Raw genomic sequence first — 22622 nt, 5'->3', positions numbered from 1 at the left:
GAGACAAATATTTTCCCTCGGGGGATCTCCGGAATGCAGCTCTAAAGAAAGGTAGCTCCTTCACTTGGCAGAGTATATGGTCTGGTATTCAAACTTTCAAGAAAGGACACATATGGCGAGTTGGAAAGGGAGATCAGGTAAAAATCTAGGAAGATGGATGGATCCCTGGAAGCTACTCACTAAGGTCCTTACACCAAAGGGGCAGAATGTTTGTACCAATGTAATTGAGCTAATTGACCCAATCAAAAATTCATGGGATGCTGATTTGGTGGGCCAAACATTTTTGGATGTGGATGCACATAGAATTATGGCAATCCCACTGCCTTCACATGATATGGAGGATTTCATAGGTTGGAGCCGAACCAAAACAGGGACTTTCTCAGTTCGGTCAGCCTATCATACAGAGTGGGGGAGTAAGTATAGATATAAATTACAGCGAGGTGGTGGAGCTGGAAGTATAAACCCGCATCCAATGTGGGATAAAATATGGAGTATGTGGGTTCCGTCCAAAGTGAGGATTTTCATTTGGCAACTGATGCAGGAAACGATACCATGTCGAGTGGTACTAGCAAACAGGCACATAAAGATTAGTGGCCAATGTCCGATCTGTGAGGTTGATATGGAGGACACTAAACATATGCTCTTTCAGTGCCATCAGGCAAAGCTGATATGGGAAGATGCTACGATCGAGAGGGCTTCTAATATAGACTATGCAGGACAAGCTGTTCTGGAGCACCTGTTGTGTGTTGAAAATCAAACAACAACGATCTTGGGACAGACACATACACCCAAACTGGTGGAAATTACCTGCTGGTACCTGTGGTGGGAGAGAAGGCAGATTGCACATGGTGAGAAGGTGAAAGAGCCTGTGGGTACGGCGATGGCGATTGGAGCAATTTATTCCAACTTCACCACGGAAAACTCACCCAAGGCGAAGATGAAAACAAAAGGCTGGTCCAAACCCATTCATAGTTTTGTTAAACTCAATGTTGATGCTTCTTTCGACGCGGATGATCTTCGAGAAACTACGGGTGCGGTAATCCGAGAAAGCCAAGGAAACTTTGTCGCCGCGAGCAATAGCAGGATTGAGTTTGTCCATGACAGCATGTCAACGGAAATTCATGCTCTGAAGTAAGGCCTAATCCTGGCTCAATCTTTAGGATGCAACAAAGTTATTTGCTGTTCTGATAACATGGACGTGATCCAAGCAATGAATAATGGAGGCTATTCCAGTGGAGTTGCAGCGGCAATCCTTGATGATTGTTACCATCTAGCGACTGAGTTTGTGAAGATCCAATTTAAACATGATTATCGTGAAGCAAATTCTGTAGCTCATGAATTAGCTAGGTTGGCACGGGGACAAGTGCAGCAAGTTTGCCTTGAGAATCCCCCCCCCCTAATCTATCATACCTCTTCTCATAAGCGATGTAACATCTATTATTACTCAATAAAGAGTATGATGCTATAAAAAAAAGATGTCAGGAATTTGTCTAAAGTTGAATGTATTTAGACACCGCGATACCATTTTTTGGACAGAGGTAGTACTATACCGAAGTTGGCTTTTGCATCGTCCAGCCTAGCCCCCTCCCGACAAAAGAAAGTTACATCCAATCCCTGCCTTCCAGGTTAACAAACAGATCTGAATTAAATTGAGATGTGATTCTCGGACCTTTTCCATACGTCCATTGAATGCTTGCCTTCCTTCCTAAACTCTAGAAACTAACCTTGCCTCAAAAATCGTTAACAATTAATCGAGCCATCGTTGGTCCTTTGACTTACGAGTAGAAAATTACAACGCCTCTCTCGTGGGCAGTAGATGAAAATGATTTCTCACACCGGCATGATTCCATCTTCTTCCCCAGCTCAATTGCTTCTCTTGTGTTTCCCATCTCTTCTGTGAACAATCTGAACCGAGGCTAGTATCGCGGGAGGCGACCGTGAGGAAGAGAAGGTCCCTACCGCTACTAGTCGTGCTCGGAGATAAAAGCCCGCACCACCATTTGCTAGGAGGGGCTCTGCACGCTAGCTTCCCTGCAGCCGCGGCGGGGAGAGATACGGAGAGGTAGGGTGGGGGCAGCTAGAATTTCACCTTAGCCGCTCCACTATGAGCAACGTGAGAGAGATTATAATTGGAGGGTTAATGGAAGAAAGCGATAGGTTAACATCGAAACACATGCTTCTAGCAATTCAATAACACATGACATGACACATGACGAGTTTTTTTTTTGTAAAAATATGTATTTATTTTTGCACACATAGAGAACCATACAATCACATAGCTAACAACTAAAATAACCCGTCTAGAAAAGATTACAAAAAGTAGAAACCAAACGAATTACTAATTTTCTCTATTATTAATCAATGTGACATGCCTTGTCATGTTTATGCTTTTCCTTCTTCCTGCACGCGAAGTAGTATCCCGTAAGATTGGCAACGGAAAACACCTGGTGTGCACCGAACAATAGGCACGCGACGCCCGCGTCCATCTGCTGTGGCAACCCCGCCATGGCGACGAGGGCGCACGCTCCCATGAACGCCAGGTTAATCACAATTTCCCCAACCCGGTAAAGCAGGAACTCTTCGTACTTGCCCCGAATGAGCCAGCATGCCCGCCCCACGGCGCTCTCGCCGGCCGGCTCCTCTGCCACAGACACAATGACGGCGACCTCGCAAATGAAATGCACCAGAAAGATGACCAGCATTGCGGGGTAGATGAATTCTGCCTTGTCAAGCACACCTTGACCAAGTTTACCCAAGAGAAAGTCCAGCGCCACACTCAAGGCCCAGTTGGAGCAGATGATCTTGGCAGGTCGCGCGAGGTTGCTTTTTACCGTGCCAAGGAAGGAGAGCAGAGTGTAGTGCTGCCTCTCTTTTTCTGTTTCTTCTTCTTCCTCCTCCATCTCTTCTTCCTCTTCCTCCTCCTCGTTCTCTTCTTCATTGTCATGTTCCTGCTCTAGTTCCTCCTCCCACTCCTGGCCAGACTCGTAGCGTGCTGCCGCAACAGCAGCGGATATTGTGGCGACGTAGGTCACCAACCTGACGACGATGCCAGCGACTAGGTACGCCACCGGGAGCAGCCGATGGTCACTCTCCAGCCAGGTCGCCATGAAGTCGTAAATGCTCATGTCGAGCAGGCTGGGATAGAGACCTGCCGTGGCAACGACATCGTCCGGGGCGACAGCGAGGCACTTGAAGAGGTAGAACGCCGCGGAGAGGACGGCGGGCAGCGCCATGAGGTCCAGGAACAGGCGGCGGTGCCTGCGCACCGGGAGGAAGATGTTGTTACTGACGGAGAACAGCAGGGTGTCCCCTATGGTGTCCAGAAGTTTGTGCGCGCGAATTATCGCTAGAATCACCATCGAACCAGAGACGTAGGATGTGAGGCGATTTTCTCTGCTTTGCTGGTCACCGCGCGCGACGCACACACAAGACAGGCGCGCGGCCGGTTGCGTAATTATACACAGCTAGCGTGCAGGAAGTCGAATAGCTACCACGTTCGGTCTTCATGTCTGATCCGGAACCGGAGTCCGACTCGTGCCGACTGCTACGATCAGTTGATTGGGTTTCCAAGAATACACGGTTTGCTCAAACTGCAAGTACGTAGTACGGAGTAGTCCTTATTCATAGTTGCAAATTATAACAGCTCTTCTATTTTAACATATTTTTTTCGAAGAAAAAAATGACGAGTTGGCTCCATTGCAAACTAAACGATAGAAGTTATTTCAGTGAAAATGTATTTGCTCAAGTGCCTCTCCTATGTCAACGATGAAGCTTAAATTTATAGAGAACCCACACAAACAACATAGCTAGAATTTATAGACAACGAAAAACAAATCACTGCAAAATGTTAGCCTAAACTTACAAACTGTTTACACGATCTCAACCTAAATTTCACGAGCAATCGGGACAGATCAGCTCCAAAAATCTAAATCACACGCCTATCACACTCATCTATGAAAGAAATTAGAATAGAAGAGGGAGAGCTCGACCTGGTGTTGAAGACTTTAAGTGGATGTCGACGGACAAAACTAAGGACGGTACATCGCTCGGACGATGCGTGACCGGCGACCACCAAGACGGCCGTGTGCCTGATCACCCGAAGGTGACCGTGCCTGGCCAGCAAATTCCCGCCGATTGGGCGGCCTCAACGAAATCTCGAGAGGATTGGGGAATAGAATGAACGAATTGGAAATTTACACTGCATAGGATCATATGAAAGTGACGAGGAAGAAGTCGAGCCATCCATACAATTCTGCGTCGGGGTACGATCTGGATTTTTTAAAGTGAATTCGGATGTAGAATTTTCTCCCGGTTATTTTTATATATTGTGCGTTTTTTTTCGAGTTCGTATGCAACAACAAATGCATTTTGATGATTTTGCAATGCAATTTTGCAAAAAAAAGTCAAAGTCCATGTTTGTTATTTTTCAGTGGTACTAGATAACATAATACATGGGCATGTCGAAGGATTATATTTTTTGAAGTTTCTATCTATTTTTTTTTTATAGAGGTAAAGAGGCGAGGGGTGGAGTTGCGTGGAGAAGAAAAAGCTTCTTTCTGTGGCGCATGGGTCAGGTGCGTCACAGAAAGATCACATTCTGTGGCGCAAACGTCTTTGTGATGCGCCACATAAAATCTTAGTTATGTAGCGCACTCAAGGCTGGTGGGTCGTGAATGTCTTATTTCTGTGACGCACGTGGTCCTGTGAGCCACAGAAATAATAAAACCAATGATTGAGGCTGGCCGGGTGTGGGCCCCACCATATTTCTGCATGCGTGTCAAGTGCGCCATAAAAATAAGCTATTTCTGTGGCACACCTTCTCTGGTGCGTCACCCGAAATAGTTTATGTGGCGCACGCAAAACTGATGCGCCACAGAAATAGAATCCCATCTATAACTAGTTTTCTACTAGTGTCAACTGTGGCGGCTCCAAGGTTTTGGACGGAAGGTATTCATTAAAAAAAACTTAATGCATCACATGACAACTGGCTGCACAAAACAGTACGACAATAATAATTTTTCAATCAAATATCAATACTCCCTCCGGAACAATTTAGTAGACGCGCACTGTGTCAAGGGTTTATACTTGATAGCAGTTAATGTAGTTCATACATACGTTTGACATCATTGCACCAATTTACTTTACTGAAAAGAGCTTTCTACACCCAGTTCCTGCTGGTCATACAGAAATGCTACTGAAGTTGTGCGACTGAAGCTGCCCTATGACCATCAGAGTCCGAAATAAACATGAGAGCAATAGCATAATCAATATAAGCAGCAAAAAATGTTATGAACCTAATTACCTACATATATATGTCTCCTTTTTTACGCCTGCCAAATCTGCCTTTGGATGGAAAAATACTACTCTTAAACTCAACTAGTATTGATCAAACTGTATCGTTGGATCTGTTGATTAGACGGTTAATATTGTTCCATCCCTACCATAAAAAGCCTCTCCAACACAGGTTATCGTGTTCGAAGAATTAGAGCCAGGATCGATACGGATCCTTATATCATGTCCATGTGTCCAGTCCTTCTCGGTCTCTTGCTCGATCGCAAGGCGCATAGACGCCATTGGATTTTGTACTGTTTCAAGTTCGTAATCTTATTTTTAGATGGAAAGCTCAAGGCGAGCCCGGCTACGAATCTAGCTACGACAGCCCTGGGGTCTAACCCTCTAAGACCCAACAACAATGGAGAACGGCTTACAAAGACATTACAAAGTACTACAGGCCGATCGACCGGATCGCCTACACAAGTTATAATGCTGATTTTCTATAGTATTAGCTCGGTTTTGAAATATAAATTATTTAGATGTACTCCCTCCGCTCATGAAACATATTTTAGATTTAGGGAGTGACTAGCTAGCAGCTAGCTGTTTTTCAATTCGAAAACAGACAGTTTTCCTGAACCAATCAAATGAAGACAGCTGTGTATTTCATTTAAATGAAAAACACTTGGATAATGAAAAAAAGTGTCTGTTTCATTAACCCGGAACAGACAGATTTCAGTACAAGCCATTTTCAGTCGGTTTTTTTCCTTCCACCACGCACAACACAAGAAAGCCCATAAAAAAACACCTGCTCCTGTCTGGACGGGGAAGAGCTCCCACCGGACAAGAAGAAAGGAAAAGCAGATCTGCAAGAAACCCTACATCCACTTGATGCTTTGCAACCTAAGGTACAGTCCGAATCACCTTATCAACTGAAAACACAAAATTTGCAGTGTCAATTTTTTTTTGGAGATGTAGCACCAGTTTTCACCGTCTGATGTCTGTACTTCCATTCATGTATCAGAAAACTAACTAATCATGATGTACACTCTGATTCAAGTTTTACCCCCCCACCCCCTGTTACACAAGAACGCTTGAAAAAATAGTATCCGGAAGACGGACTCGAAATGGTTGATACGTCTCCAACGTATCTATAATTTCTGATGTTCCATGCTTGTTTTATGACAATACTTACATGTTTTGCTCGCACTTTATAATGTTTTTATGCGTTTTCCGGAACTAACCTATTAACAAGATGCCGAAGTGCCAGTTCCTGTTTTCTGCTGTTTTTGGTTCCATAAAGGCTGTTCGGGCAATATTCTCGGAATTCGACGAAACGAAGACCCAACATCTTATTTTTTCCCGGGAGCATCCAGAACACCGAAGGAGAGTCGGAGGAGGGCCAGGGGCCACCACACAATAAGGCGGCGCGGCCCCAGGCCTGGCCGCGCCGGCCTATTGTGAGGGGGGCCCAGGCACCCTCCTGTGCCGCCTCTTCGCCTATTTAAGCCCTTTCGACCTAAAAACGCGATACCGATTGACGAAACTCCAGAAAGACTCCAGGGGCGCCGCCGCCATCGCGAAACTCCGTTTCGGGGGACAGAAGTCTCTGTTTCGGCACCCTGCCGGGACGGGGAAGTGCCCCCGGAAGTCATCTCCATCAACGCCATCTCCTCCATCATGCTCCGTGAGTAGTTCCCCCATGGACTACGGGTTCTAGCTGTAGCTAGTTGGTACTCTCTCTCCCATGTACTTCAGTACAATGATCTCATGAGCTGCCTTACATGATTGAGATTCATCTGATGTAATCGGTGTTGTATTTGTTGGGATCCGATGGATGATACATTATGATTAGTCTATCTATAAAGTTTGTGAAGTTATTGTTGCTGCAATCTTGTTATGTTTAATGCTTGTCACTAGGGCCCGAGTGGCATGATCTTAGATTTAAGCTCTATACTTATTGCTTAGATTGTATCTACAAGTTGTATGCACATGTCTATGTCCGGAACCAAAGGCCCCAGAGTGACAGCAACTGGGACAACTGGGGGGGAAGGCGTAGGTATGAGGATCACATGTTTTCACCAAGTGTTAATGCTTTGCTTCGGTGCTCTATTAAAAGGAGTACCTTAATAGCCAGTAGATTCCCTTGAGGCCCGGCTGCCACCGGCTGGTAGGACAAAAGATGTTATGCAAGTTTCTCATTGCGAGCACGTATAACTATATATGGAAAACATGCCTACATGATTAATAATCTTGATGTTCTGTCTTAATGCTTTCAATCCTATCAATTGCCCAACTGTAATTTGTTCACCCAACACTTGTTATTGGAGAGTTACCACTAGTGTAGATAGCTGGGAACCCCGGTCCATCTCTCATCATCATATACTCGTTCTACATGTCATTGGAAGTAGTATCAACTATTTTCTGGTGCCATTACCTCTGTGTTACTACTACTGTTGCTGTGTTACTGTTACTACTGCTCTCATATTACCGCTGCTTTCACATCACCCCTGTTACTAGTGCTTTTCCAGGTGCAGCTGAATTGACAACTCAGTTGTTAAGGCTTATAAGTATTCTTTACCTCCCCTTGTGTCGAATCAATAAATTTGGGTTTTACTTCCCTCGAAGACTGTTGCGATCCCCTATACTTGTGGGTTATCAAGACTATTTTCTGGCGCCGTTGCTGGGGAGGCATAGATCTACTCATAAGTTCACCTGGGGAGTACACTCTACCTCTCTCTCTGTTTTTATTTTATTTTATTTTGTTTTGCTTAGTTTACTTTTGTCTAGTTTCTTTTCGCTTAGTTTATTTCTGTCTAGTATTATTTTGGTTAGTTTACTTTTGCTTAGTTTCTTTTTGTCTTGTTTTATTTTATACCCAAAAATCCATAAAAATTTGAAAAACCGAAAAAATAAAAACTATTGTTATGGAAGAACCCACAACCATGTTGGAGCTTATAGAATTTTATAATAATTATAGAGAATCAAGAACGGGTAAAGTTGTGAGTGCTGTGATAGAAAAATTGAATACAATTGCTAAAATCTTGCTTAAACACCATGATATAAACTGTTGCTCTCAACAGGATACTAAACATCTTAAACTTCAATGTGGCTTTAGTGAGGAAATTTTAATTAAGAACTATAATTGGAATAGCTATATTCGTCTTGGGTTCGAAGAGGTAGAACAATTTGTCTTATTTATGGGAGCCTCTGAGATAGAATCCTTCATGTCTAAAAATTATAAAACTTGTGCTGTTTGTAAGGACCTTAAAGATTATGTCTCTTCTATCCTTAATTTTTGCATAGAAAGTTACAGTGATAATCCTTATATCACTGATTATAAAGAGAGACTCATTAATGCACAAGAATGCACTCACAATTTGCAGGAACCGGTGGAAGAAGAAATTGATGAACCTGAAAGCCCATTGGATGAAAAAGAGGAGGAAATTGATGAACCTGAAAGCTCATTGGATGAAAAAGAAGAGGAGAGTGATGAACAAAAGGAGGAAGAATGGATTAGCTACCCATGCCAACCTTCTAATGAGAGTAACTCTTTATCTCTTACACTATTTGATTGTCCTCCATGCTTACCAAAGGAGGATGAATGTTATGTTCCTGTGGATTCTCTTGAAAAATTACCTATGAGTAAAACTTGTGAGAATAATTATGCTACTGTTATCTATGATAATCCTTGCTACTTTGATAAATCTTATGATAATGCTTTGTTTGTGCCTGATGTCGAAATGCATGGTACTAAAGAGTTTTGCTTAGCAAATGTTTATGATAAATCTCTAGATGATGGTCCTATGTTACTTGATAATATTAATTGTACTACTAATGAAAATGGGATTGGAGAGTTCTTGAATTTATCTATGAGTCCCATATCTCTTGAGAATGATCAATCATCTTGTTATATTATTGATAAAAGTTGGTTTGGAAGTTTTAATCCCATTATTTTTGAACTTGATAAAAAGTATGTGTTTATGAATCATGAAAAGCATGCTGTATGTGATAGTTATATTGTTAAGTTTGCTCATGATACTACAGAAAATTATTATGAGAGAGGAAAATATGGTTGTAGAAATTTGCATGGTAGTAAAACACCTCTCTATATGCTGAAACTTTTGAAGTTACTCTTGTTTTGTCTTCTTATGCTTGTCACTTTGTTCTTCATGAATTTATTTGTGTACAAGATTCCTATGCATAGGAAGTGGGTTAGACTTAAATGCATTTTGAACTTGCTTTTTGATGCTCTCCTTTGCTTCAACTCTTATTTCTTGCGAGTGCATCATTAAAATTGATGAGCCCATCTTAATGGCTATAAAGAAAGCACTTCTTGGGAGATAACCCATGTCTTTATTTTGCTACTGTTTTGTTGTGTCTTGGAAGTTGATACTACTGTAGCAACCTCTCCTTATCTTTATTTTATTGCATTGTTGTGCCAAGTGAAGTCTCTAATAGAAGGTTGATACTAGATTTGGATTTCTGCGCAGAAACAGATTTCTATCTGTCACAAATTTGAGTAGGTCTCTCTGTAGGTAACTCAGAAAAATCTGCCAATTTACGTGAGTGATCCTCAGATATGTACGCAACTTTCATTAGTTTTGAGTTTTCTGATTTGAGCAACGTAAGTACTTCTTAAAAATTCGTCTTTACTGGCTGTTCTATTTTGACAGATTCTGTCTCTGTTTTTTGCATTGTCTCTTGTGGACTTTAAGTAAGGCTTTCTAGACGTGGAGAGCTGTAGCTAATGTTTTATTGAGTTCTTGCAATGTGTCACTACAGGACTAAAGTGGATTAATTTTTTTTTGAGTACTAACCCCTCTAATGAAGTTTATGAGAAGTTTGGTGTGAAGGAAGTTTTCAAGGGTCAAGAGAGGAGGATGATATATGATCAAGAAGAGTGAAAAGTCTAAGCTTGGGGATGCCCCTGATAACCCACAAGTATAGGGGATCGCAGCAGTCTTCGCGGGTAGTAAAACCCAATTTATTGATTCGACACAAGGGGAGACAAAGAATACTTGGAAGCCTTAACATCGGAGTTGCCAATTCAGCTGCACCTGGAAACAGACTTGCTCGCAAGAGTTTATCAGTAGTAACAGTTTTATAGTAGTAGCAGTAGTGAAATAACAGCAGCAGAGTAGCAGAAACAGCAGTAGTAATTATAGTAAACAGCAGGATTAAAATACTGTAGGCACAGGGATGGATGACGGGCGTTGCATGGATGAGAGAAACTCATGTAACAATCATAGCAGGGCATTTGCAGATAATAATAAAACGGTGTCGAAGTACAAAGCAATCAATAGGCATGTGTTCCAATTATAGTCATACGTGCTCGCAATGAGAAACTTGCACAACATCTTTTGTCCTACCAGCCGGTGGCAGCCGGGCCTCAAGGGAATCTACTGGATATTAAGGTACTCCTTTTAATAGAGTACCGGAGCAAAGCATTAACACTCCGTGAACACATGTGATCCTCACGTCACCGCCATCCCCTCCGGTTGTCCCGATTTCTGTCACTTCGGGGCTATTGGTTCCGGACAGCGACATGTGTATACAACTTGCAGGTAAGATCATAAACAATGAATATCATGATGAAATAATAACATGTTCAGATCTGAGATCATGGCACTCGGGCCCTAGTGACAAGCATTAAGCATAACAAGTTGCAACAATATCATCAAAGTACCAATTACGGACACTAGGCACTATGCCCTAACAATCTAATGCTATTACATGACCAATCTCATCCAATCCCTACCATCCCCTTCAGCCTACAGCGGGGGAATTACTCACACATGGATGGGGGAAACATTGCTGGTTGATGGAGAGGCGTCGGTGGTGATGGCGGCGATGATCTCCTCCAATTCCCCGTCCCGGCGGAGTGCCAGAACGGAGACTTCTGGCTCCCGAGACGGAGTTTCGCGATGTGGCGGCGTTCTGGAGGCTTTCTGGCGACTTCGACTTCCTCCCGTGCGTTTTTAGGTCGAAGGCAATAAGTAGTCCGAAGGGGGACGTCGGAGGCCGACCGAGGGGGCCACACCATAGGGCCGCGCGGGCCCCCCCTAGGCCGCGCCGCCTTATGGTGTGGGGCCCTCGGGCCTCCACCTTACTTGTCCTTCTAGCTCCGTCAGTATTCTGGGAAAATAGGGCCTTCTGCATAAATTCCGAGGATTTTCCAGAAAGTTGGATTTCTGCGCAAAAACGAGACACCAGAACAGTTCTGCTGAAAACAGCGTTAGTCCGTGTTAGTTGCATCCAAAATACACAAATTAGAGGCGAAACAATAGCAAAAGTGTTCGGGAAATTAGATACGTTTTGGACGTATCAACTCCCCCCAAGCTTAGCTTATTGCTTGTCCTCAAGCAATTCAGTTAACAACTGAGCGATAAAAGAACTTTCACGAACACATTTGCTCATATGATGTATATATTCTCATGATATGGCTAATACTTAAGCAGTTCATAATAAGATACATGCAAATAAGATCATCTAACAGCTATGTCAATCATGGAGAGGTACCAACAATTAATAATAAGCATCATGAATCATGTCTGTAGGCAGGATTGCAATGTTCATAAAAGAGTATGATAAAGTGGTATCTCGCTTGCCTGTATTTGAATAGCAAAACATAAATGCTCAGGCACCTCTGAAGTTCATAGAAAGACTAGAAATAGAGATTGTCAAAGATAAAAGCATCAAAGTTATACCACAATCAATAATATTTTGAGACAAGCATATTGTACTAAGAATGACAGTTGTGCTCTCAAGATAGTGCTCAAAGAAAGGATGGAGACACAACATAAAAATAAAAGATTGACCCTTCGCAGAGGGAAGCAGGGATTAACATGCGCTAGAGCTTTTCATTTTTAAAACAAGAGTAAAATTATTTTGAGAGGTGTTTGTTGTTGTCAACGAATGGTAATGGGTACACCAACTACCTCGCCAACCAGACTTTCAAGAGCGGCTCCCATGAAGGACGTTATCTCTACCAGCAAGGTAGATCATCCCTCTTCTCTTTTGTTTACACACGTATTTTAGTTTTATTATGGGTGACACTCCCCCCAACCTTTGCTTACACAAGCCATGGCTAACCGAATCCTCGGGTGCCTTCCATCAATCACATACCATGGAGGAGTGTCTATTTGCAAAATTAAGTTGCTTACTGATGAATCAGAGCAAAACATGTGAAGAGAATTATTAATGAAGTTTGATTAATCGGGGCTGGGAACCCCATTGCCAGCTCTTTTTGCAAAATTATTGGATAAGCGGATGTGCCACTAGTCCATAATGAAAGTCCGTCAAGAGTAAATGACAAGGTTGAAAGTTAAACACCACATACTTCCTCATGAGCTATAAAACATTACACAAATTGAGAAGCATTTTGAAAATTTTAAAGGTAGCGCATGAGAATTTACTTGGAATGGTTTGAAATGCCATGCATAGGTATTTATGGTGGACACTTTGGAACAACTTGGTTTTCAGGTGTTTGGAAGCACGAGCAGCGTTCCGGCTCAGTACAAATGAAGGCTAGCAATAGACTGGGGAGCGACAAATCAAGAGAGCAGTAACTGTCATAATCATGCTTGCGGCAAAATAAATTAACGAAGGCATAAAATTGATACAAGAACTCTGAAGCAATGTAAATCATCGAGGCTTAATTGACTTTTGTTCAGTCATATGCATGCGTGAGCATGTGCCAAGTCGATATAAATGAATTATTCAGAGGAGGATACCACAATGCTATACCTACTTATGAATAAAACAATGCAAGCAAACATCCATGACATGCTACTCATATTAATAAATTGGAGCTAAACATGAGAGATCATGAACTACTAGACTTTCTCAAATGACATATACCTCACATAAACCAATTAAGCATGCTCACATGGATGAGTATATGTACAAAAATGAAAACAAATAGAGTTCATACCAGCCTCTCACCACAATCCAATTGTCGTAGATCGTCATTATTGCCTTTCACTTGTGTAGCTTGGATAATATGAAATGAAAACCACGCTCCAGCCACCGAAGACCATTGAACTCAAAATGAACTTTACAAACCAAAGAAGAACAACAAATATTTTTGGTGTTTTCGAATTAGAAACAAGAACAAAAGGAAACAAGCGAACAAAGCAAAATCTTTTTGGATTTTCTTATAGCAAACCAACGATAGCAAATAAAGCAAAGTAAAAGCAAGAAACCAAAATAAACAAATGGTGAAGAGAAACAACAGAAATATTTTTGGTCTTTTTGTGTTTTAGGAAAAAAAACAAAGCGAAAACAAGAAATGGCAAACTAGAAGAGCCACATAAACACAAAGCAGCAGAAATTCGTCAAACTTGACAGCAGTACAGTACTCGATTTTGAAGAAATTCTTCCACTGCTCAAATCGAAAAGTGTTCAACTAATGAAAGTTAGATAACAACCTGGGGAACATGCTCAAAAATTGGCTTCGCAAAATAACATTCTGGCTGTTTTTGAGAATTTTTATGGTGACAGCCCAGAATCTGTTTTCAATCAGCACTTCCCCAAATATCATCTCCCTCTCATTAGAAATCCACTCAAAGAAGCAAAACAAGTATATACAAGTATTCAGCAACCATAATATGCAAAGAATGAGTGATGTCGGTATACCTCCCCCCAAGCTTAGGCTTTTGGCCTAAGTGGAGTTCAACCCCAGCGAGGCCATGAGGTAGCATCTCCGTGGTACGACGAAGATGGATCATATTCCGGGTATGTGCTAGAGGAAGCACCCGGGTACGTAACGGTGTAATCGTAGGACGGCTCGGCATCCTCGGAGTCATGCTGCTGGTGGAAGTCTTGTATCTTCATCTTTTCCTCCACCTCCTCCTTAGTGCGCGACCATGGCTGCCTGCCAATACTGAACAAACCTGGCTGGGGAAGAGGAATTTCCTTCTCACCCCCATCAGCAAACAACATTCTATAGACCATATTATCTAAAGTGGAATCAGCGGTAACAAAATGATGGCTTTTCATAGCAGCAATATCAAGTCTCCTAGGGGTTAATGGCACATCATTAGAATCAAGAGGAAGTCTTAAATGTGTTAAAATGCGCAATGCAATAGTTCCTCCAAAAATAGGCCCCTTGTTAGACAGGCGGCGAGCAATAAGAGAACCAAGATGATATGATGTCTGTCCAGTAAGTGCAGCATTCAAGAAAGCAAGATGGTAGCTAGAAATATTGCTAGTGTTCTCCCTACCAAGAATGCTAGTAGCAATGTAATAGGCAAAGTACTTAATGGCGGGGAGTTGGATGTTTCTTATCTTGCCACGCTGAATGGTGCGACAATCATCATCGGTGATCCCTCGATAGAGCTCCAACAGATCCCGGGGGTTGTCATCAATCCTCCTTGCTGTACCTACAGGGGCAATATCCAATGCAACACAAAATGCTTCTAAATCCATAGTAATAGGATTACCATAAATCTTAAATGCAACTGTCGGCCCATATTGCTTGTTGTGGAACTTGAAGCTCTCGACGAAGATTTTGGTGAGCATGTAGTATTGCTCCCTTTCATCTCCCACGTAGGCGGCTAAGCCCGCCCTGTTGACGAGGGTGAAGAAATCATCCAATATCCCTGCATTTCTCAGAAAATCATAGCATGGAAAAGAAGAAGCATTAGGAGCCCCATTGTCCTCTTCGGGCGCGAAGCTAGGCGCGATAATATCCTCATTGTACGATCGCCTAAGTCGGGTGGCGGTCCTAGAAGGCCTCCCGGTGCTGGTTGTTCCCCTCTGAAACAATTCTCCAAAGTTGAACTTCTTCATCTTCCTTTTCTGAAAATTTTCAACAAGTGATATAAAACTTGATTCGGTGACATATAATCAAGGGGAACTACTATAGGAACTTGCTAGAGTACTAATCATGCATCAAAATTAGTTTTTACATCATAGAACAAGCATGCAAGCTCACTAAACATGTTACCTACAGCAGCAAAATATTCAAGATATACTCAACCAAACAAAATTCTACTTGGATCATTGGAGGAGTCACATACCGGAGAGCAAATGTGCCAAATTTCAGACAGAAATCTGGGCTGAGCAAAGAGATCGAAAAATCCTGAGCTCTTGAGCAAAAACGCGAGTGAGAGAAAGCTGGTTCGAGTTTTTTCGGGAGAGAGAAGATTCTGGGAGAAAGAGATGGCAAAGTGGGGCAAGGAGGGGCCCACACCACAGGGTGGCGCGCCCCCCTCCTAGGCCGCGCCGGCTGGTGGGGTGGCCCCCTGGGGTGCCCCACTGGTCATCGCCAGGTGCTCCCAGGTGCCTCTTCGAAAAATAGGACCAACAGTATAATTTTTGTGAATTTTTGAAAACTTTGAAAAATGCACATTTCTGGGTATTAAGTTTATTATTATTGGCCAGGAAATTTTTTGAAATCTCTAATTAACTAAGGAGCTTTGCAAATCAAAAGTGCTACATCAAATAAAACAAGTGGAGGAAGAAAGAGATGTTGTTTACCCCCTCTATGCATATAAAAAAAAGTATTTGTTAACAAGGTTGATCAAGTCTTGCCACCAAATAAATTTTACATAGCATAGGAAGAAATAAACCTCAAATCAATCATGTTACCTTGAATTGTATTGATATGGATCCAATCATAAGAGTTTGATATTCTTCTTTAGGCTCATATATAGGACAATCAATTGTTCCAATTTTGTTAGTTCTCATATTAGAAATAGTATTGACTCCACATACTTTATCAATCCTCTTGGGGAAATAAACGGTATGCTCCTTATCATCAACATTGAAAGTAACCTTTCCTTTATTGCAATCAATAATAGCCCCTGCGGTGTTAAGAAAAGGTCTCCCAAGAATAATAGACATATTATCATCTTCAGGCATTTCCAACACAACAAAATCAGTTAATATCAAGCACTTATTAGTAACTTGAACAGGAACATCCTCACATATACCAACAGGAATAGCAGTAGATTTATCAGCCATTTGCAAAGATATATCAGTAGGTATCAACTTATCTAAATAAAGTCTCTTATAAAGAGAAAAAGGCATAACACTAACACCGGCTCCCAAGTCACATAGAGCAGTTTTAACATAATTATTCTTAATAGAACAAGGAATAGTAGGTATACCTGGGTCGCCCAACTTCTTTGGAACTTTGCCATTGAAAGAGTAATTAGCAAGCATGGTGGAAATTTCCTCATTGGGGATTTTCCTTTTGTTAGTAACAATATCTTTCATATATTTTGAATAAGGAGGCAATTTAATAGCATCAGTCAAAGGGATTTGCAAGAATAAAGGTTTCATCCAATCACAAAATTTATTATAGTGTTCTTCTTCCTTTGATTTTAGTTTCTTAGCAGGAAAAGGCATTTGCTTTTGCACCCAAGGTTCTCTTTCATTACCATGTTTCTTAGCAATAAAATCTTCTTTAGTATACTTTTTATTTTTAGCATGCTTTTCAGGTTCATCTTCAACTTCTTCTTTATCAGAAACATCATTCTTATCATTACCATTATTATTATCATCTTCATTACCACTTTCGCTTCAGCATCGTAAATAGAAATACTATTAGGATCATTAACAGGTTCAGAGGATTCTACAACATTTTTATGTTTCTTCTTCTTTTTCTTAGAAGGAGCACTAGGTTCAATTCGTTGAGAATCTTGTTCAATTCTTTTGGGATGCCCTTCAGGATATAGAGGATCCTGGGTAGAGACACCTCCTCTAGTTGTTACTTCATAAGCATGTTTCTCTTTAGAATTATTTTTTAGTAAATCATTTTGCACTTTAGTGAGTTGATCAATTTGAGTTTGAACCATTTGAAAATGTTTAACAAGCTTCTTAACATCATTGGAGGTTCTCTCCACAATATCATGCAAATTGCTAATAGCTTGAGAATTTTCCATTAGATGATTCTCTACTCTCATATTAAAATTTTCTTGCTTAACAATATAATTATCAAACTCATCTAAGCATTGAGCAGGAGGTTTTGAATACGGAATATCTTCCCTAGTAAAGCGTTGAAGGGAGTTTACCTCGATCATGGATGAAGGGGGAATTATCTCACATATATCTTCTATGGGAGGTAGATTCTTCACATCTTCGGATTTAATACCTTTTTCCTTGAGAGACTTCTTAGCTTCCCTCATATCTTCATCATTCAATTCAATTAAACCTCTCTTCTTCAATATTGGCGTTGGAGTTGGTTCAGGTGTAGTCCAATCATCATAATTCCGGCTTATTCTAGCCAATAATTCTTCAGCTTCGTCTGGAGTTCTTTTCCTGAAAACACAACCAGCACAACTATCCAAATATGCTCTAGATGCAATGGTTAGTCCACTATAAAATATATCAAGTAGATCATTCTTTTCTAAATCATGTCCAGGTCGAGCTCTGATAAGAGAACAAAATCTTGTCCAAGCCTCAGGCAATTTCTCTTCATCTCCCTGGTCAAACCTATAAATTTTCTGTAAAGCAATATGTTGAGCACTAGCAGGAAAGTATTTTCGAAAGAAAACATCACGCAAATCAATTGGACTTTTAATAGAACCAGGAGGCAAATTATTATACCAAGTTTTAGCATCATCCTTTAATGAGAAAGGAAAAAATTTAGCGACAAAGTAAGTACGCATCTTGTCATCATCAGAAAACAAGCTACTCATAGAAGAAAGTTCAATCATGTGTTCTACAACACTTTCTTTTTCAGTATCACAAAAGGGTGTTTTCTCTACAATAGCTATATGAGATAGATCAAGAGAAAAATCATAATCTTTATCCTTAATGCATATAGGAGATGTGGCAAATTCAGGATCAGGAGATAACTTATGTCTAACAGTATATTGTGCGAGAAACTTTTTAATTTTTCTTGCATCAGTAGTAGCATTGCATCTATTAATAAAATCATCATTGAGCTCCACATAATCCTCATCAGGATCATCACTAGAATAATCAAGTTCAGGTGAATTAACAGGTGTAGCAGCATTAGGAGTTTCAGCATTTTCAATTTGTCTAGACCTAACAATTGTGGCATCTAGAAAGGATCCCAATGAACCACTATCATCAAGCACAGCAGAAATATTATCAATATTATGAGAGTTTTCAGATTCAGCAGAAGTACCAGCAAATGAAGCTTGCGGCGGTGAAACAAGTTGACTTATCACAGATGGTGAATCAAGTGTAGCAGAGGTACTCAGAGTTGTACCTTTTCTTGTAGTGGATGGTAATATGGCGACTTTAGGATCGCGAGTTTTACCCATGATGGAGAATTTGCAGCGAACAATATCAATCCAAGTGAACTTCCAAATAAAGCTATGCTCCCCGGCAACGGCGCCAGTAAACAGTCTTGATAACCCACAAGTATAGGGGATCGCAGCAGTCTTCGCGGGTAGTAAAACCCAATTTATTGATTCGACACAAGGGGAGACAAAGAATACTTGGAAGCCTTAACAGCGGAGTTGTCAATTCAGCTGCACCTAGAAACAAACTTGCTCGCAAGAGTTTATCAGTAGTAACAGTTTTATAGCAGTAGCAGTAGTGAAATAACAGCAGCAGAGTAGCAGAAACAGCAGTAGTAATTATAGTAAACAGCAGGATTAAAATACTGTAGGCACAGGGATGGATGACGGGCGTTGCATGGATGAGAGAAACTCATGTAACAATCATAGCAGGGCATTTGCAGATAATAATAAAACGGTGTCGAAGTACAAAGCAATCAATAGGCATGTGTTCCAATTATAGTCGTACGTGCTCGCAATGAGAAACTTGCACAACATCTTTTGTCCTACCAGCCGGTGGCAGCCGGGCCTCAAGGGAATCTACTGGATATTAAGGTACTCCTTTTAATAGAGTACTGGAGCAAAGCATTAACACTCCGTGAACACATGTGATCCTCACGTCACCGCCATCCCCTCCGGTTGTCCCGATTTCTGTCACTTCGGGGCCATTGGTTCCGGACAGCGACATGTGTATACAACTTGCAGGTAAGATCATAAACAATGAATATCATGATGAAATAATAACATATTCAGATCTGAGATCATGGCACTCGGGCCCTAGTGACAAGCATTAAGCATAACAAGTTGCAACAATATCATCAAAGTACCAATTACGGACACTAGGCACTATGCCCTAACAATCTAATGCTATTACATGACCAATCTCATCCAATCCCTACCATCCCCTTCAGCCTACAGCGGGGGAATTACTCACACATGGATGGGGGAAACATTGCTGGTTGATGGAGAGGCGTCGGTGGTGATGGCGGCGATGATCTCCTCCAATTCCCCGTCCCGGCGGAGTGCCAGAACGGAGACTTCTGGCTCCCGAGACGGAGTTTCGCGATGTGGCGGCGTTCTGGAGGCTTTCTGGCGACTTCGACTTCCTCCCGTGCGTTTTTAGGTCGAAGGCAATAAGTAGTCCGAAGGGGGGCGTCGGAGGCCGACCGAGGGGGCCACACCATAGGGCCGCGCGGGCCCCCCCTAGGCCGTGCCGCCTTATGGTGTGGGGCCCTCGGGCCTCCACCTTACTTGTCCTTCTGGCTCCGTCAGTATTCTGGGAAAATAGGGCCTTCTGCATAAATTCCGAGGATTTTCCAGAAAGTTAGATTTCTGCGCAAAAACGAGACACCAGAACAGTTCTGCTGAAAACAGCGTTAGTCCGTGTTAGTTGCATCCAAAATACACAAATTAGAGGCGAAACAATAGCAAAAGTGTTCGAGAAAGTAGATACGTTTTGGACGTATCAGCCCCTGTGGTTCATCCCTGCATATTTCAAGAAGACTCAAGCGTCTAAGCTTGGGGATGCCCACGGCATCCCCTTCTTCATCAACTTGTCAGGTTTCTTCTATTGAAACTATATTTTTATTCGGTCACATCTTATGTTCTTTACTTGGAGCGTCTGTGTGTTTTTTGTTTTGTTTATGTTTGAATAAATTCGGATCCTAGCAATCCTTGTTTGGGAGAGAGACACGCTCCGCTTTTTCATATGAACACTTGTGTTCTTCGTTTTACTTTTAATGTTCAATGACAAAAGTTGGAAGCTATTGCACTTGTTGTTATTTGGTTGGAAACAGAAAATGCCTCATATTGTCTTGGATAATTTGATACTTGGCAATTGTTTTGAGCTCTCAAGTAGATCATGTTTAAGCTCATGCATCATGTAGTTTAAACCTATTAGTGGAGAACTACCGTAGAGCTTGTTGAAATTGGTTTGCATGATTGGTCTCTCTAAGGTCTAGATATTTTCTGGTAAAAGTGTTTGAGCAACAAGGAAGACAGTGTAGAGTTTTATGACCATGCACATACATGTTATGATGAGTAGTGTGAGATTCAATTGGGCATTACGACAAAGTACATAGACCGCTATCCAGCATGCATCTATGCCTAAAAAGTCCACGTTCAGGTTATCATCCGAACCCCCTCCAGTATTAAGTTACAAACAACAGACAATTGCATTAAGTATGGTGCGTAATGTAATCAACAAATACATCCTTAGACATAGCATTGATGTTTTATCCCTAGTGGCAACAGCACATCCACAACCTTAGAACTTTCTGTCACTGTCCCAGATTTAATGGAGGCATGAACCCACTATCGAGCATAAATACTCCCTCTTGGAGTTACAAGTAATGATTTGGCCAGAGCCTCTACTAATAACGGAGAGCATGCAAGATCATAAACAACACATAGATAGATTGATAATCAACATAGCATAGTATTCCATATTCATCGGATCCCAACAAACGCAACATGTAGCATTACAAATAGATGATCTTGATCATGTTAGGCAGCTCACAAGATCTAACAATGATAGCACAAGAGGAGAAGACAACCATCTAGCTACTGCTATGGACCCATAGTCCAGGGGTGAACTGTAGGATAACGTTGCAAAGAAAACAAAAATTTTCCTACCGCGAACACGAAATCCAAGCCAAGATGCAATCTAGAAGATGGTAGCAACGAGGGGATTATCGAGTCTCACCCTTGAAGAGATTCCAAAGCCTACAAGATGAGGCTCTTGTTGCTGCGGTAGATGTTCACTTGCCGCTTGCAAAAGCGCGTAGAAGATCTTGATCACGATCGGTTCCGGCGCCACGAACGGGCAGCACCTCCGTACTTGGTCACACGTTCGGTTGTTGATGAAGACGACGTCCACCTCCCCGTTCCAGCGGGCAGCGGAAGTAGTAGCTCCTCTTGAATCCGACAGCACGACGGCGTGGTGTCGGTGGTAGTGGAGAAGTCCGGCGGAGCTTCGCTAAGTGTGCGGGACGTGATGGAGGAGAGAGGCCGCTAGGGTTTGGGGAGAGGGGGCGCCGGCCACTATAGGGGTGCGGCCACCTTGTGGTTCTTGGGTGGTCGGCCCCCTCCCCTTGGCCCCTCATTATATAGGTGGATCCCCAAGAGTTGGTCTCCAAGTCTTCGAATAAGACCCGAACCAAAAACCTTCCATATGGTGGGGAAACCTAGCCAAGCTAGGACTCCCACTAGAGGTGGGAGTTCCACCTCCCATATGGGGGGGTGGCCGGCCCCCTTAGGGGGAGTCCACTTGGGACTCCTCCCCCACTAGGGCTGGCCAGCCATGGAGGTGGAGTCCCATGTGGACTCCACCTTCCTTGGTGGTTTCTTCCGGACTTTTCTAGAACCTTCTAGAACCTTCCATAGAACCTTCCGCGTCAATTTTATTCACATAAAATGACATCCTATATATGAATCTTATTCTCCGGACCATTCCGGAACTCCTCGTGATGTCCGGGATCTCATCCGGGACTCCGAACAAATATTCGAACTCCATTCCATTTTCAAGTTCTACCATTTCAACATCCAAATTTAAGTGTGTCACCCTACGGTTCGCGAACTATGCGGACATGGTTGAGTACTCACTCCGACCAATAACCAATAGCGGGATCTGGAGATCCATAATGGCTCCCACATATTCAACGATGACTTTAGTGATCGAATGAACCATTCACATACGATACCAATTCCCTTTGTCACGCGATATTTTACTTGTCCGAGGTTTGATCTTCGGTATCACTCTATACCTTGTTCAACCTCGTATCCTGACAAGTACTCTTTACTCGTACCGTGGTATGTGGTCTCTTATGAGCTTATTCATATGCTTGCAAGACATTAGATGACATTCCACCGAGAGGGCCCAGAGTATATCTATCTGTCATCGGGATGGACAAATCCCACTGTTGATCCATATGCCTCAACTCATACTTTCCGGATACTTAATCCCACCTTTATAACCACCCATTTACGCAGTGGCGTTTGATGTAATCAAAGTACCTTTCCGGTATAAGTGATTTATATGATCTCATGGTCATAAGGACTAGGTAACTATGTATCGAAAGCTTATAGCAA

At 42.1% G+C, this 22622-nt stretch overlaps 1 protein-coding gene across 1 annotated transcript in view; it reads right to left on the bottom strand.

Moving 5' to 3' along the window:
* Window positions 1-5916: 5916 nt before the first annotated feature.
* The window catches only part of LOC127312990 (uncharacterized), a 73935-nt gene continuing 57229 nt past the window's right edge, over window positions 5917-22622 (bottom strand). Inside the window, exon 7 of the mRNA XM_071819902.1 lies at window positions 5917-6203. The gene's annotated coding sequence lies outside the window, so the exon portion shown is untranslated. The remainder of the gene's footprint in view (window positions 6204-22622) is intronic.

The sequence above is a fragment of the Lolium perenne genome, chromosome 1, assembly GCF_019359855.2.
Source record: "Lolium perenne isolate Kyuss_39 chromosome 1, Kyuss_2.0, whole genome shotgun sequence".
Lineage (NCBI taxonomy): Eukaryota > Viridiplantae > Streptophyta > Magnoliopsida > Poales > Poaceae > Lolium > Lolium perenne.
Note: the sequence above shows the minus strand (reverse complement) of the source record. Positions and strands in the feature narration are given on the sequence as shown.